We start from the raw sequence: 18,038 nt of genomic DNA, 5'->3' as shown, positions 1-18,038 counted from the left end.
AATCCGAGTGAGCTGAATGCGTTAAGGAAAGAACAACACGGAATAAAGAGCCTCTGTTTCCACGTCATCTTGTGGGCAGTCAGTATGGGCATCTCATTCAGTGTATCTCCTCTAGAATTTTTAAAGAGATAAATGTCACCTGTCAGCTTGACATGCTCAGATGATTGCAAAGCACTCCTGGTGGGTACAACCAGCTTTCACATGTAGCTCAAAGCAATAAAAAAAGAGGAGAGACAGCATTCAAAAGAAAAACAAACAAACAAACAAAAAAAAACAGCTGGCTGTGGCATCCTGTAGTTCTCAGTGGGAAGGACAGCACCTCCTTTTCTCATGGAGCCCACGCTGCGGAGGGTGGAGGGCGGAGGGCGGGCTGCTGTGAGCACAGTCCCTTCCAGCACCACCCACCACCCCCACCACCAACTCCTCTTCCCAGCAGCTGGCGGTCAGCCTGGGCACCCCGCTGGCCACCAGGTTACCACATTCCCAAGGCCAGAAACTGCTTTCCCGGAACTTGGCCATCCCTTCTTCAGAGCTCGGGCTCCTTCCGCTGGGAAGTACACAGCGAGGCCGTGGGGATGGCTCTGAGCTGGAGCCTGACCTCCCTCCTCCCCCTCTTCCCCTTCCTCCCCCTCCTCCCCCTCCGGAGCGTGGACGGAAACAGGCCTGTCACTCCCCTGCGCCCGGGGCCTCGCCTCCCAGGGAACGCGTGGGCATTGGAAACGTTCACACCGAAGAAAGCATCGCAGTTATCATGTTCTAGCTTTCTTTCTGGAAAAGAGAGTCCCCCCGGGTGGGAAGCAGTGGCTGACATTGGAGAATCAAGGACTCGTTAGCCAGGAATTAGGTCAGTAACCTGGTGTATTCTCACAACTACAGATTCTACAAGAGAAAGCTGCTCCCCGCTGGCCCAGGGACGCATGGAGTGCGACTTCATGGTTTTGGGGTTTACAGGTTAGAGGGGCGCTGGGCCGCGGAGCCAGAGAGAAGAAATGAGCTGAAGGCACACGGATGTCTCAAGTCCGTCCATCACATTTGAATCAAAGTGACAGCACTGTGAGCTGTGGAACCAGCCGGGGACGAGAGAGCGAGTTTCAAGAGAAATATTTACACGAATGTTTAGCACCGAGCAGATCAAAAAAGTAAGGTTGTGAGCCACTCTCTTCTGGGGAGGAAGAAAGGATGTTTACATTCTTCCTTTTCCTTTTCATCCACGTCCAAGTCTGAAGAGCGGAGGCTGGGTCTCCTCAGCGGGCTGCGGGAGGAGCCATATTAGGGAAAGGAAGCGGCTGTGAGGGGGGTGAGGGGGAGATAGGCATGAGCCTATGAAACAACCAAGTCAACAGGGGAAGTCCTCTACAACCGTGGGTTTTGCTCTGTGGCTCATAAGCAGGCAGGAGCATGCCCAGGACTCCCAGCTTTGTCATAACCCAGCTGCCCAAATGCCCCCCGAGGCTTTCCAACCAGACCCTCCAGATGGGGGCGTGGGCAGGGCGTTTCCACAAAGCTTGAGGCCTACTTTGCTAGCGCCCCCCCAAACCCCCTGCAGTGTCTGCAGGCCTCACCGCTGCTTACAAGACCACAGGAACAGCCACACTCCATCCCGTGGGCTCCACGTGGAATTACAGGGTATCACCCACCCATTTCTGTTGTCCCTGCCTGCAGAGCGTGGGTGGAGAGCAGCCCTCCAGAGTGTCCTGCTTGGCATCCCTCGTTGAGGTACCTCTGTGTCAGCGAACACAGGCCCCTAAGATCCTTCCTCGGGTTCAGACACCACAAGGGACCCGTGTGTGACAGAGACAGCCTCCTCGCACTCACGCCCTCCCACTCTGTCGCACAGTCTCCTGTTTGGAGACACCCTCCTACCGTGTCAACCCCTCCACCCGCGGGCCCTCTGAGCTCCAGCTGCCTGTCTCGGCAAGCACCCCAGAGCTCCAAGCCGCAGTGGAGGATGCGATGACCCCCATGACACAAGCACTTCTCCGAGGACAGCACCCTGGGTCCCAAGCACAGAAACCTGGCTGAGTCCAAGGCGATCCCGGCCTCACCCGCACCCCTGAATCTTCCTGTCGGGGCTCTTCATCATTGCAAGTGCTCCACTGCTCTCCAAGCCACCGCTGGCTGCCCCCCTCCTCACCCCGCAGATCCAGCTGAGCCCCAGGGCTTCCCTCTGAATCTCCGCTGGTTCTATTGGCTCCACCGTGAGGTCCCCAGGGCTCTCCTTCAGGGTGACCTGGTAATGTGAGACTAAAGGAAGCCACAGCTGATGGCCCCCCATCCACTTGGCACCATGAAAAGGTTCTTCTGTGAAAGATCAGATCATTTGTTAAAAAGCGTCTGCTTCCCGCTCTTAAAGGTCCGCGGGAATCCTCTGCACCTCCGGGTCCCCCCCATAAACTGAGGGCGCTGATTGCCACACCAACGGCTGGTAGGAATTTGAGACCATGTAACTGATGTGTACCGAGAGTGTGTTCATGGAAAGCTTTATGTAATATCGGCATGTGTCAGACAGTATTCTGATTTTTTTTTTCTTTCTAAAGTAATTGAAAGCATTGGGCTAAATGGAGGAACCAAAGTCCATTCTAGCTCTACACTGCCACGTTGTAAGTGGCTAAGGATGCATCTGCGTCCTAAACCCGATGTCATGCTCCCCGTGTGTTCTATCGGGAATGGAACGCTGAAGCAGGTGCACGCGGAAATGGCCCACATTAGGCTATGCCAAAGCGATGCCATCACTGTCTGCCCGCCGCCAGCCCAGCACCCACGTCCCTCTGTGGGAGGGCTGCGGCACGGGCTCAGGCCGGGGCCACGCAGAGCCAGTCCCCGAGGCCTTACTTGACTTCATAGGAGAATTAATGGAAGCACCTCTCCTCTCTTCTCTGCCTCAGAGGGCAGGCACTGTGTGTGAGTGCGTGTGTGTGTGTGTGTGTGTGTGTCTGTGTGTGTGTGTGTGTGTGTCTGTGTGTGTATGTGAGTGTGTGTGTGTGTGTGTGTGTGTGTGTGTGTGTGTGTTGTGAGAGAGGTGAACTCTAAAAGTACAAAAGTCCTCACGCAGAGCTTCGGTGTTTAATCGGGTCTTGGCACAGTTACCAATGTCAACACATTCTCTGGGTTGGTCAAAATGAAAAAAAAAAAATAAATTCTTATCTCAAATAGCATTTACGAATGGTAAGGAAATGGAGCATTTTACCAGAAGAAATAAACATGTGTTTTGAACAAATAGGTCAGAAAAGTGTTTTGTTTTCATTTAAACATAAAAATGTGTATGCCACAGTTTCTATCAGTCTTGTTTAATTTGCTCTTAGCTGTATGCCTGCATTATAACTTGGGTGGGAACCCCTAGGGCCTGGTCATTTACCATCGAGCTTGGGGACGAGAGTATGACCTGTGAAAGCTGCATGGGGACTCAGTAAGAAGGAGTCAGGATCCAGAAAGGAATTAAAAGGTGCAAACCATCGGTTTGGGGTTCTTTTTAAAAATATTTTTTTCTTAATTTCAGAGAGAGAGAAAAAGGTGGAAACATCAGTGATGAGAGTCACTGATCGGCTGCCTCCTGCACGCCCCACACCGGGGATGGAGCCTCAACCCGGGCCTGTGCCCTGGCCGGGAATCCAACTGTGACCTCCTGGCTCATAGGTCGATGCTGGACCCCGGAGCCATGCCGGCCGGGCACAAACCTTTGCTCTCAGGAAGCCTAGGAGTCACAGCTGGGGAGGCCAACGGAGAATGACAGAACCACGGCCCAGAGCAGGGGCGCAGGAGGCTGAGCCAGGGGACGGCAGACGGGTCCGACTGGACGAGGATGGGAAGCATGGAGTCCTGGGTGCCTGGCTGTGCGGTGGGATGGGAGTTGAATGCCCGCAGGGTCAGCTGGCGCTGGGGCACGGGAGGTGGGCCTGACTTTGTTGAGAAAGGCAGATAAAAAAGACCGAGTTTTGTTACTCTTAACTACCTTCCAGGTTAGGGTAACAGTTGTCAAAAGGCAATCCTATGGGGAGATGTGTCTTCTTAGCCAGAAAGCTTTGGCAATAGTCATACAATTGCTGACTTATCATTCATTTGAAATATTATTCAAACAAAACATTTAGAAATCAGATTCTGCAATTAACATTGATTAATATCTATATAATAAAAGGATAATATGCTAATTAGACTGGGAGACCTTCCAGGAGACCTTCCAGACGTCCTTCTGACAAAGCCATGGTGGCAGGGCTGAGGTAGAGGTGGTTAGGGGCAAGCAGGCTGGCAGAGGGGGGCAGTTGGGGGTAATCAGACCAGAAGAGGGGACAGTTAGGGGCAATCAGACCGGAAGGGGGGACAGTTGGGAGCGATCAGGCTGGTATGCAGAGTGGTTAGGGGGCAATCAGGCAGGCAAGCAGGTGAGCAGTTAGGAACCAGCAGTCTCGGATTGCGAGAGGGATGTCCAGAGATCGGGCATAAACCGGCGGTTGGACATCCCCTGAGGGATCCCAGATTGGAGAGGGTGCAGGCTGGGCTGAGGGACAGCCCCCTATGCACAAATTTCATTCACCAGGCCACTAGTTTATATATAAATAAGTAGAATGATTACTAAATATCTAAATTCCAGATAGAATTACTTGCATGTTATTTTGAAAAGGATGAAACCTAAATCCTTTATCTTGATAGATAAGAAGAATATAAGTATTATAGAAGAGCCTATGACAGATACTAAAAAGTGTGTTGGTTGAGCGTGAACTATTGCTGATTCGTTGGACCTTGGGGTGAATCCTTTAATAGTCTTATTATGCCACCATTAGGAAGTAAAAAAATATATAATACTTTTGTTCTCCTTTTTACCTGTGTGGGGTTATAGGGTTCCAGCAAAGCCATTTGAATTCTGATTTTAATTATACATATAAAGCCTTTTTTTACTTAAGTGTCCCTCCATTTGGCTTGGTAAGGGCGTTTCCTGCCTCATGGTGGTTGGGTTTTCCTGAGAACACTCAGACCTTTTTGTGTCCGGTGAGGCGGAGGGCAGTGACTCCGCGAGAGGGTGTCAGCGGACGCAGGAAAAGTGACTTGGTCACGGGTAGCTGAGAGGAGGCTTGCAAAGTGAGTATCTCTGTTGACTCAGTGGGAATGGGTTTGACCCACAAAACCACCCCTGAGTCCTGTGGTGAGAGGGGAGACCACAGGGCATGCAGGAAGCAGGGTCTGCCCTGGCCCCGGGGCCGTCGGGAAGAGAGGGGAGCCATCTCTAAGGGGGAAAGCCGGAAGCTGTGCTCTGCCGCCGTCCTCACAGCGTAGGCCTCCAGCCACGTATTCGCAATAGCCTTCTGTTCAGAGACAAGCATGCCACTGAAAAGTAAAAAGCTTCACAGATCAGAAAAAGCTGAAGGAGTACATCACCACCAAACCAGTATTATATGAAATGCTAAAAGGTGTTCTTTAAAAAGAGGAAAAAGAAGAAAAAAGTAAAGATAAAAATTATGTACAACAAATACATATCTATCAACAAGTGGATCTAAAAGTCAAGTGAATTAAAAATCTGAGGAACAGAATAAACTGGTGAATAGAATAGAATCAGGGGCATAGAATAAGAGGGGATTGATAATTCTCAGAGGGAAAGGGGTGTCTGTGTGGGGGGTGCAGGAAGGGACTGAACAAAAATCTTATACCTATGGATGAGGACAGCTGGGGCGGGGAGTAAGGGCAGAGGGTGGAGTGGGGACCAGGTGGAGGGGAGCTATGGAAAGAGGGGGGAAGGAGAAATAATTGTAATAATCTGAACAAATAAGATTTATTAGAAACATTAAAAAAAAAAAGTAAAGTCAATGTCCCCACCCTCTGCCAATACCGGAAGCCCGTTCTCCCCTCCCCCTGAGCCGTCCCCTGGGGTCAGGCTGGCTCCCTCCCGAGGGCGGGAAAGGGACTCAGACACCCCTGGGCAGGTTGGCCTGGGGCAGGAAACGGTGCTGGGAGTTCTGGTCTGTCAGTCTTGGTTAGCGTCTCACTGTGCTCTGTGCGGCCACGCAGGGCACACGGAGGCTCTCTCTCCTCCAGGGCCCTGCCAGTGGCTGCTGCAGGCACCAGGCGTGGGGGGGACGTGGGGTGCGGACCCCATTACAGTCTGGTCCCCAGGGCTGGTCCAGAGCAGGTCAGGGAGCTGGATTCCCCTTCTGGGCCCAGAACAACGTGTGTGCGCTCTGAGGCGCGGCATGAACATTGGATGGACACTTCATGCCAACTGGTGCTCAAGTGCATGTGGCCTGTGCTTCCCGGCACCCTGAGACATTCCCTGTGTCCACGCTCACTCAGCAGGAGGAGAGAGACCGAGGCAGGGCGGAGTGAGGCCCAGTCTAATCTTCACACGGGAGGGAGGGCATCACTAGGGACAGAAGAGTGATCCCTCCGTCCTGAGGGCGCCGCACCCAGACCGAGGTCTGACGGCAGCCTTGGGCACAATCAGGGAACGTCTCAACTACGTCTGCTGCTCTGCTCGGCGTTCCAACAAGGACAGTGAGATTTCCTGTTAGCTGTCCCCTCTGCACCTGCCCTCCCCGCCCTTGCCCCCACTCAGACACCGACTACGCCTGTTCCTGAGAAGAACCTGTTCTCTGCAGCCCTGAGCCTCCGGTGCCGAGGGCACTGGGCCTGCATTTGGCTCCTGCCCTGTGCGCTGCCCTCGGGCCCAGCGTCTGAACGCAGAAACAGGTGGGCGACCTCCTGGACCTCCGTCCAGCCAGCAGTCAGCCACGGCCAGTGCTCGGAGGGTGACACTAGTCACTGTATTCCTGCTGGAAGGCCCTGCCCTCCCCGGAGCCCGCGCTCAGTGCACCCCCCGCTGTCTGTCTCCCGAGGAGCACGCAGAGCGCTCGGGGGACCGGCACCGGCCGGGAAAGTGCTGGAACATGAGCTGGACACGGGGCCCATGTGGGGGAGGGGTTAGTGTCCAATTAAAGACAGTTCCTTTTTTGTCCCGCGGACAAATATAAGAAGCAGGAGATGTAACTCCTTTCCTAGGCTCCCAGCCCCTCTGCAGCGTGTGAAGCTCAGCAGATCCACCTTTCCCACGGAGATTTGAACCGGATGCATGTGAACAACGTTTGTTAGTGGCTTTGACCTCCTCCTCCTGCACCAGCATTTTGGGGAGAACTGCTGACAGGAGTAAGAGGCTCGCCCCTCAGAGCCCTCGTGTCTAATGCACAATGCGAGGTCCCCGGCAGGAAGCCCGCGGGAACGGAGGGAAGCACAGGCGGAGCGCACAGGCTGGAGCTGCACTCACGGGGCGGCTGAGGACGGTCACCGGGAGCACAGGTCTCTGTGGCTGTGTGTGAATTACCGTCTGGCGTGGTGGGTGTCACAGGGAATCACAGAGCATCGCCACCCAGGAGGCCTCCCAGGCTCGGCTCCTATTTCCCCAAATGGACCTCAACACCAGAACTGTTGACAGTGATATGTTACTGAGAAAAGCGGTTCAGGTTTTAGTTTCTTCTCCAAATGTGCTTTCACGAAGGTCCATTGGAGGCGAGGGAACTCGGGGAGCGTGCTGCTTGTCTCAACGACTTGTCTTGTTGGCATTTACATGTAAACAAATAGCTCGGATGTGAGGTCAGCGCTATATCCAAACCCATGCTGTGGGAAGACAGGCAATAAATCATATCCATAAAGATATATGGTCTTCACCTTGTTTGGCCCCCATTTTATTCCATTACTATTCAGTATTCAATAAATATTGACTGGGCTCAAATGTGCCAGATACTCACAATCTAACAATGCCAGCTGTTATTTTAAATCCCGTTTTAAAGCAAAAATTATGGCATGAATGAGAATTAATGAAGAGAGCCCACAATTTGTCTCCGGAAGCTGAGCGGGAGACAGAGCCCAGAGCCCCGGCCAGGACAGGGTGCGCTGGGCTGGCTCTCAGGTGGACGGCCCGCGGCGTCTGGACACGGCAGCCTGAGAAGGAGCCATTAGAAATGTTAGCTTGTTTGTTTGTTTGTTTGTTTGTTTTTGTGTTGTTAACCCTCACCTATGGATATTTTTCCACTGATTTTTATTTTTATTTTTATTTATTTTTTTTTTAATCAATCTTTATTGTTCATATTATTACAAAGGTTCCTCATTTCTTCCCCCCTCCACCAGGTTCCCACCCCACCCTCCGCCCCCTCCCCATCCCCCATTGTCCTCATCCATAGGTACACAGTTTATGTTCAGTCTCTTCCTCCCTCCCTTTCCCCGATAGTAAATCCCTTTTCAGATAGTAAATCTGTTACTTAGCATTATCTCATATCAATAATACCTCCACATGCCCAATGATACACTTCACACAAAAGACATTTCCAAATAGGTCAACCAGCCTCATCCAGGCCCCACCCAAGGCACTTACAGATCAACACCCCAGCGCTATACTAACTCAACACATCCAGATCTAAGCCTTCATCACTTGATTCAGCAGACCCTCAAGTTCCCGCAAAAGTTTCCAGCCATGTCTGAGAGGCAGCCGTGGGCAGGTACAGGCGAGGAGCGAGCTGTTTCGGGCCTGGCTGCTCCGGGCCTGGCCTCTGTTGCTCTGGTTTGTTCCACAACCAGCTGCTCCGGGTCTGGTCACTGCCGCTCCCGACCTAGTTGCTCTGGACTTGGCTGTTGCTGCTACAGGCCTGGCCGCACCCGACCCGGCTGCTCTGGGACCGGTTGCTCCGGTCCCGGCCGCTCCGGGCCTGGCCGTTCCCAGCCTGACAGCCGCTGCTCCGGGCCTGGCTGCTCCCAGCCTGGCAGCCATTGCTCCTGGCCTGGCCGCACCAGACCCGGCTGCTCCGGGCCTGGCCGCTCCCAGCCTGGCAGCCGCTGCTCCTGGCCTGGCCGCACCAGACCCGGCTGCTCCGGGCCTGGCCGCTCCCAGCCTGGCAGCCGCTGCTCCTGGCCTGGCCGCACCAGACCCGGCTGCTCCGGGCCTGGCCGCTCCCAGCCTGGCAGCCGCTGCTCCGGGCCTGGCCGCACAAGACCCGGCTGCTCCGGGCCTGGCCGCTCCCAGTCTGGCAGTCGCTGCTCCGGGCCTGGCCGCACCAGACCCGGCTGCTCCGGGCCTGGCCGCTCCCAGCCTGGCAGCCGCTTCTCCAGGCCTGGCCACTCCCAGCCTGGCAGCCACTGCTCCGGGCCTGGCCGCACCAGACCCGGCTGCTCCGGGCCTGGCCGCTCCCAGCCTGGCAGCCGCTGCTCCTGGCCTGGCCGCACCAGACCCGGCTACTCCGGGCCTGGCCGCTCCCAGCCTGGCAGCCGCTGCTCCGGGCCTGGCCGCTCCCAGCCTGGCAGCCGCTGCTCCGGGCCTGGCCGCACCAGACCCGGCTGCTCCGGGCCTGGCCGCTCTCAGCCTGGCAGCCGCTGCTCCGGGCCTGGCCGCACAAGACCCGGCTGCTCCGGGCCTGGCCGCTCCCAGCCTGGCAGCTGCTGCTCCGGGCCTGGCCGCTCCCAGCCTGGCAGCCGCTGCTCCGGGCCTGGCCACACCAGACCCGGCTGCTCCGGACCTGGCTGCTCCCAGCCTGGCAGCTGCTGCTCCGGGCCTGGCCGCTCCTAGCCTGGCAGCCGCTGCTCCAGGCCTGGCCACACCAGACCCAGCTGCTCCGGGCCTGGCCGCTCCCAGCCTGGATTCTTCGTGGTTGTCTACTGCTGTTCTGGGCCTGGCTGCTCCCAACCCGGCTGCTCTGGGCCGGGCTTCTCCGGGCCCAGCCACTCCGTGTCTGGGTGTTCCTGGACTGGCCACCCTGGGCTTGGCCGCCTCTGCCTCAGGCCTGGCTGCCACTGCCCCAGGTCTGGCTGCTCCAGTGCTGGCCGTTGATGCTCTTGTTCTGGCTGCTGCTGTTCTGGGGCCTGGCCACTGCTGCTCCGGGCCCAGCTGCCACTGCCTTGTGCCTGGCCACTCTAGGCCTGGTCGCCGCTGTTCCAACATTCTGTCCCTTTTTTCTCTTCTTTTTTTTTTTCTTTTTTTAAAAAAAACAACAAAACACATTTATGTTGCAATGTTGGCTGGTGCGTTGAGTTCTGACTTAGTCTTTGATTTTTCAAGATCTTCTTTGTATTCTTTCTTAAGTAATTTTACTATCATTTGCTCTCACTTGATTTCTTCACATTGAGAACTTCTTTGGTTTCTTCCTCCTTGTCCTGGGAGCTCAGCAGGTTGGCCTGTGGCACCCCTTTGTTCTCCGCGGGCTCCCGCGCTGCTCCAGCCTGTTGCCGGGATCGGCGCCGCCCAGGAAGCAGCCCCCGTCCTTGGCTCCGTTGCCAGCGCTCAGCAGTCGAAGGCTCAGGGGCACCCCCCCCACTGGGGGCCCCGTCGCCCGGCTCCTTGCTGGCGCCCAGCTGGCCGGTGTCCGGCAGGGGCTCCTGCTCCTCGTGGCGTTCCTCCAGTCTGGAGCTTTCTTTCTCCCTCCCACTAGGGAAGTCCAGGATCAGAGTCAACAGACTGTCCTCTGCGCACAGTGTGCGCGACTCCGGGGGCTCGGCCTTTCGCCGCGCTCCCAGGACTCCACCTCACAGCCCCGTCTCCTTCTGCCCGAGCCTGGGTCCCCAGGGACTGGCCCAGACCTGGAGTTCGGGGAGGTCTGGACTGAGGCTCAGAGCTGCCGCTGGAGGCTTTGTTTCTTCCGGCTAGGGTAATCCAGCATCAGAGTCAACATTCAGTCCTCTGCGCGCCATGTGCGCGCGACTCAGGGGGCCCCGCATTTCGCCGTCCCCCGGGATTGTCTCCCCCTGCTGGAGCCTGGGTCCCCAGGGTCTGGCACATAACTTGGGGCTCAGCGCTGCCGGTTCGGGGGTTCAGCCCAGGCTGGGGGTTCTATTTCCTTCCTGCTAGGGAACGCCAGGCAGCACCCAGCCCTCTCCTCCTCTCCGGCTGCGACCTCCCGCGCGCGCGTGCGTGCGAGCGCGCAGCATGTCTCCGTACCTTAGGCTTTTTTTTCAGCTCCTCTGATTTTCCTTCTGGTTTTCTCCCTCCTTCCTATTGTAGAGTTTTCAGTCAGTCGACTACCTGTAGCTCTGGGCAATGTCCACTCTACATTTTAGTTGTATTCCTTTGAAATTGTTGTGAGCTGCTGCGGCTAGGTGTATACCCGAGCAGCCATCTTGGATCCTCCTCTCCACTGATTTTTAAAGAGAGTAGAAGAGAGAGAGAGAGAAAGACAGAGAGAAACATCAATGTGAGAGAAGCACATTGATTGGTTGCTTCTTGTACTTGCCCAACTGTGCCTGGCCCTGAAGGAGCCTGCAACCAAGGTCCATGCCCTTGACCGGAATCAAACCCGGGACCCATTGGTCTGTAGGCTGACATTCTACCCACGGAGCCAAACCAGCTAGGGCAGAAATTGTAAGTTTTAATATTTATATTTCCTAGTTCAAAGTAAGTCACAAAAATGACTTAAGATTTCCTGAAGTACTCAGGGAAATATTCTTCATGAATTCTACTCCAGATAGAACTGATGCCCCTCACGAGCGCAGCGTATGGCCCAGCCATAGTGACGCTGCAGCTCGGGGCTGCCTGGCCAAGAAAGGGCAAGTCTCCGGTGAAATGGTTAAACCCTTGGTTCAGGGCTCAGCCTGTGCCTAAGTGTCTGAGAGGCTCTTTTTCCTCCCATTTCCCGCAGTGTTCCCCTCGGAGCGAGCGTTTGTATTATTATAAAAGACAAAGATTAAACACCACCGTGAACTATGTCTGCGTCCATGCAAACACCTTTTCCTTTTGCTTGCCTTTGTGGGTTTTTGAAATGTAATATTTATTTCATTGTCTTTGGCAGGGAGGTGTTTCGGGGGGGCGGGGGATGACAGGACACAGCTTGAGGAAGAGAAGGTGGTAACCATAGAGACCTAATTCCAGGGGCCTGCTGTGACCGGGTCAGCCAGAAGTGAGGCCTGAGCGCATTTGCAATGGAAGTAGGAACTTTCGGGAACAGTGAAGGGCTGACACTGCCATGCCTCTGACACCCGCTGGGATGGGACCGTATTCCGTTGGGTCTGAGGCAGGATTCCAGAGGGGAGTTCTCAGCAGGCGGCTGGTAGCTGGTGAGAGCTCCAGCCCTGGGTGGAGACCAGGCGGGGGACACTCCTGGGTGGGATGATTGCCCAGAGGTGCCGGCCCCAGGCCCTGGTCCTGTGAGGTGGGGCAGCAGGGACGATGCCATGCCCCTCCCAAGGGGGGACACTGTTCCCGGATGGTCTGAAACCGAGCCGTCCTATTACATCTGCTGATTCTCACTTCTTTTCCGACTTACACTCTGGTTTTAGGCTGGCCCCCACCTGCTAGGCGCACGGTGGCTCTGTGGGGCCTGCCTCAAGGGTTCCTCCCAGAGGCTGCAGGACGAGGGGCCCCTCGGGGTCTCAGGGGCCGCTTTCCGCAGCACACAGGCTGGGGCGGTCGGTGCGTCCCCTGCCTCCCTGCTTCTCTCTCGGCTTTCCCGGCCAGCCCTCCTCGGGGCTGGGGCCGGAGGACAAGGCTTCCACCGCAGGCCAGCCCCTGGCGGAGGACCTGGGTTCTGTGTGTGAGAACTCGGAGGGGGTTGTGGGAAATAAGAAACCGGCAGCTAAAGTGAGGTCTGCACACGATCTATGGACATGATGGATCCGTGTTATAAACCCTCTCTCTGCGGGACAGCCGGTCTGGCAGGACTTCCTGTGATGACGAGAACACTCTGGTCGGCTGTGGTCGCCATTCGTGCAACCCAACCGAGTAACGGAGTTTTCCTCGCGAGTCACTGTGATCGCTCCCGGTGAACAGCCACGATGCCAGGAGCTCTGGTACTCGGCAGCGAATGCCTTCGCATACCCATTCCAGGAATCACACGCAACCACGTGATGTCATCCCATCCCCTCCATGGGGACTAACTCAGAGGCCGGGGCTCTCTGACTTGGGCTGAGTTCGGCTGCCATGGACTTTCTGAGGAGGGAAGAAATGGCCTCGCTGCTGCAGCAAATAAACCTACATCTGTGCCAGCTCACACAGTAGACCCATCACCCACTCGCATTAAGTCCAAAATGGAGGTTCTCCCTCCAGCAGGATTCCCTGGGCTTCTTCCAATGTTGGCTTCAAATTTTCAACGTGTCTCTCCCACTATGGCATGGCAGTCTCCACCAACCAGAGGGGGGGAGTGGCAGCGGCAAGTGGAAAGGCTCTGGACCCTCCTGGGAGGAGGCACACCCGTCCGCTCCTGTTTCCCTGGTGAGGACCCAGCTCCGTGCCAAACCACAGCGCAAAGGCATCTGGGAGTTTTGATTTTTTTGTTTGTTTGTAGTTTTGTTGTTGTTTTGTGGAGTTTTGATGGGAGAAGATCAAAAAATAGTTTAAGCAAGAGACCCTTAGACCACAAAGAAGTTCTAAAAAGCTGTCAAGTAGCCCTGGCTGGTTTGACTCAGTGGATAGAGCATCAGCCTGTGGACTGAAGGTCCCCAGGTTTGATTCCAGTCAAGGGCACAGGCCCAGCTTGTGGGCTAACTCCCAGTAGGGGGCGCGCAGGAGGCAGCTGATCAATGATTCTCTCTCATCATTGATGGTTCTATGTCTCTCTCCCTTTCTCTCTGAAATCAATAAAAATGTATTTAAAAAATAAGAATAAAGTAATAAGCAGTCAATTTCCTGGAAAATGGAGGGGGTGATACAAAATAACTATTAGATATTATCAATAGCATCTATTCAATTCTGTTTTGTTTTTGTTGTTTTTCTTATCTTGATAGCTACTCACAATGAAAAGGACTGGGGCATGGTGTCTTTGCTGGTGTTGGGTCAAGATATTCTGTATCCAGGTAATCGCAGAGACCACGTGTGTTGGGTAACCCCTGTGCTGAGTTAGCATGGATGCAAGGTCTCACAGGAGAAATCTCAAATGCAACATGCTCCAAAGCTGAAGTCTTGACTTTCCTTCACAAATCTGCTCCACCCACATTCTCTTCCTTCTTTGTTGACCTATTTCATTTAGAATAATGCCCTCCAGGTCCATCCAGGGGGTTGCAAATGGCAAGACTTTCTTCTACTCAGGGGCTGGGTGGTGTTCTATTGTATATGTGGACCACATCTTCCTCACCCATCCGTCCGCCTTGGACACGGGGCTCTCCCTTCTCTTGACCATTGTAAGTATGCTGCAATGACCTTGGAGACACACATGTCTGTAAGCAGTGTTTGTTTCCTTCAGATAACTCCCCAGAAGTGGAATTGCTGGGTCATGTGGTAGTTCTATTTTAAATGTGTGCAGGGCCTCTATACTGCACCCGCTAAGGAACACACCGACTGTGCACACAGCCTCCCTTTGGGCCACACTGTCTCCAACGCATGTTATTTCCGGTCACTTTTATTACAGCCTTTCCGACAGGCGTGGGGTGGTATCTCACTGTGGTTTCGGTCCACATTTCTCTGGCGATTTGTGATGTTGAGAACTTTTCATATGCCTGTGGGCCATCTCCCTTGGGAAAATGTCTATTAGGGTCTTCCTCCCACTTTCTTATCACATTGTTTGTTCCTCCCTATTGAGTTGTCTGAGTTCCTTATATGTTTTGGCCATTAGCTCCTTATTAGATAGATGACTTGCAGATAATTTCTCTCCTTCACTAGGTTACCTTTTCACTTTGTTGACGGCTTCCTTTGCTGTGCAGAAGCTTTTTAGAGTGAGGTGGTCCATCTTTTTTATTTTTTCTTTTATTAACTTTGCATTGGGTGTCAAATCCAAAAAATTATCACTAAGACTGGTATCAGGGAGCTTAACTGATTTTTCTTTTTTTACGTAACATACGATGCTCTCTAGAGCATCTTTAGAGTTTGCATGATTTTTATGATTCTTGTTTGCCTCTCTCCCAGAATGTCAGGACCACAAGAGCAGAGCTTTCTAGTCATTTTTCCCTCTGCCATATTTCCGTGCCTAGAAGAGGACCTGGCACATAAGAGACACTCCAGAAATACCCACCGAATGTTGAATGGATTTTTCCAGGTAGCAATATATGCTTTAAAGATTGAAGACGCTGTTAGTGTCAAGCTTTTGGAGGTCACCATTACATGATAGAGAACTTTAATCTAAATTCTTGGGACCATATTTCTCCAGGTGTGTTCGATGGGAAATTAATTTCACAAAATACCTTTGCCAGATAAATATAAAGCATAGCATACCATACGGCCCCTTAGAAGGTGTTCAAAGTACATTAGTATACTATATTCGCTGAGATAGTCTTTTCTAATACAAATAAAAAAACGCTTATTTAGCTCACATCATTTCCCAGTGACTTAATGTACCTGTTTTCCACGGAGCCACTATAGCATCCTTGGACCGGCTGCTCTAAAGCTCACACTTGGGGCACACTGTCTACACCAACAGAAACATAGCTTAGGCCAAGGGTTTGAGAAGCATAGTACCCAGGTGGGATGTAAGCCATACATGCAAGGTTGGCTCAACAATGAAAACCAGTCATCGTGGTACAGTGTATTAACAAAGACCAGATAAAAGCCACACGGGTCACCTCAATGGGTGCTGGAAAAATATCTGGCAAAATCCAAAATTCTTCCATAATAAAAGCACATAACAAATGAGAAATAGAAGGGAACTCCCCCAACTGAATAAAGGACATCTTAGAAAACAAACAAAACCACAACAACAGACAAGCATAAAACCTCACGGCTTACTTCATGCTCGATGGTGGGAACCTGAAGACATCCCCCTGCGATCGGCCATAAGGAGCGCGTCTTCCCTCTCCCCACCTCTTTACCACGTGCATGTGGATGTGCGAGCCAGGGCGGTGAGACAAGAAAAGGAAGTAGGAAAGCCGAATTGGGGAGGAAGAAGTAAAACTTTCTCTGTCTGCAGAATGCATGATTTTTATATCAAACACACACACACACACACACACACACACACACACACACACACACAAGCTCAGCCCTGTTGCAGGAAGCAAAACCAATAGACAAAAATCAGCTTATAGTTATACACCAGCAACAAGCAAACTAGAAGTGAACTTAAGAAAACAATTCCATTGATAACAGTATCAAAAAGAATAAAATAGCTCTAGCTGGTTTATCTCAGTGGATAGAGCCGACTGAAGGGTCCCGGGTTCAATTCTAGTAAAGGGCACCTGCCAGGGTTTCAGGCTCCATCCCCAGGAGGGGTGTACAGGAGGCAGCCAATCAATGATTCTCTCTCATCAATGATGTTTCTATCTCTCTCTCCCTCTCCCTTCTTCTCTGAAATCAATAAAAATACATTATTTTTTAAAAAGAAATCAGGTCCAGAGGTGACGGAAGGTGGATGAGCTGTACCTCTCCCACCCTGTGCGCAGGCTGCCTCTCCATCAGCAGACGGGAAGTCCCACGGGGTCCACCGCCCGGCTTGAGCACAGCGCAGACTCTGTGCTGCCGGACAAGGAATGTCCTTTTACACCTATGCTTCCTGCTCAGGCTCTGCAGTGTGTCTTTAGCCCCTCTAACCTGCAATAGGGGACCCCAGAGCTGCTACGCTCACCCACTGAGACGACTGCTCTGCTCCTCAGCACAGGGCCGCTTGGAGGAGAGAGGGCAGGCGGAAGGGAGCAGAGAGATGAAGGGAGAAAAGGCTGAGCTGAGTATCACCAGGAAATGACTAACTCGCCTGCGTCTCCACGTCGAGCCCCTGGCTCCGAGCGGAGAGGTGATGCGGGGCCTTCCCCCGTGCACCCCACCCTCCCCCTAGTTTTAGCTCCTGGAGCTTTCCAGATGCACAGAGCAGCCACGTTCGAGAACTGTTCACCGCGTTGCTTTTGTGTATTTCATTCCCATCCACACAGCCACGCACAGCTGTGTGAGGGGCCTGATTCCTGAAAAAACAACAAAAAAAGTCATTCTTTTCTCAGTAATGGCTCAGGGCCTCAAATGCTCTGTGGCAAGAGGGGGCAGAGAAAGGACTTCCTCTGTATCCCCGCGGCCGCCGTGTTTATCCCCGCCCGGAGAGCAGAGTGCCTTGTGAGAGTGGTTCCAGCTCCTTCCTGACGTTCCCCCCCAGGGTCTCAGGCGGGGAATGAGCCGCAGTTGCTGACCAGAAACCCGATCTCGCCAGCCACTGGGCAATAGTCTTTTCTTGTCACGTGGCTTGTGTTTTCCTTCCTTTCCCCCTGGGCTTTGCAGTTTTACGGAGCAGTTTTAAAAGTTGAGACCACAATCAAATAGCTCCTTGGGAATCTGGAGCAGTGACCCCATATCCATCTGCACAGGCAAACGGTCCAGCGTTCTAGTTCCTCCTCCAAGGACCTTCCTTGGCAGGTGTTATCCTAAGTGGTGTGAGGCCCGGGGAAACCTGCCGGACAGGAGGAAAAGCGATCGGACGATAATAATGAGGATGATAATAATAATAACGTGGCGTTGTGACTGTTGGGCAGGCTGGCACCTTCCTGACAGGACATAGCAGTTCACAGAGGCATGCTAGTGAGTAATGACCCTCCAGGTGAGACTGCAAACAAGCAGCATTCTAATTAAGCATCTGCTGGCTGCTCCTCTGCCGGGGCGTCCGGGGTGGGGCGCTCACTGCCCAGAGGCCCGGGAGCGCCTCTCAGTCCTGAGTTGCCACACGGGGGTGGCTGTGTGGGCACCAGGGCTCCCCCTGGGCTGGGGGGGGGTGCATGGAGGCGAGGTGAGAGCGCCTTTGAACCTCAGCCCGGCTGTGTTTTCTATCTGAGTTTCACAGCGACTCTGCTTTTGTGTGTCTACTTCCTACCACTTAGACCTCGGAGAGAGGGAAGGGTGGCCCATTGACCCCAACTTTCCCTGGCCACCTCAGGCCTCAGGCGGGTTGCTTCACCTCCCGCAGGCTTTTAGATATAAAATGAGGAGCTGGCTCGGCACTAAAATTCCCTTCAACTGTTTAATGTATGGACTCCCTCAGTAACTGTTTTAAAAGTCAGATTCAGCCTGGCCTGCGCAGCTCCGAGGTTGAGCTCAGACCTATGAACCAGGAGGTCACGGTTCAATTCCGGTCAAGGGCACATGTCCAGGTTGTGGGCTCCATCCCCAGTGCAGGGGCGTGCAGGAGGCAGCTGATCCATAATTCTCTCTCATCATTGATGTTTCTATCTCTCCCTCTCCCTTCCTC

This window comes from Pipistrellus hanaki (genome assembly GCF_964339955.1).
Source record: "Pipistrellus hanaki genome assembly, chromosome: 5".
NCBI classification, from domain to species: Eukaryota; Metazoa; Chordata; class Mammalia; order Chiroptera; family Vespertilionidae; genus Pipistrellus; species Pipistrellus hanaki.
The sequence above is the reverse complement of the archived record's forward strand: the minus strand, read 5'-3'. Positions refer to the sequence as shown.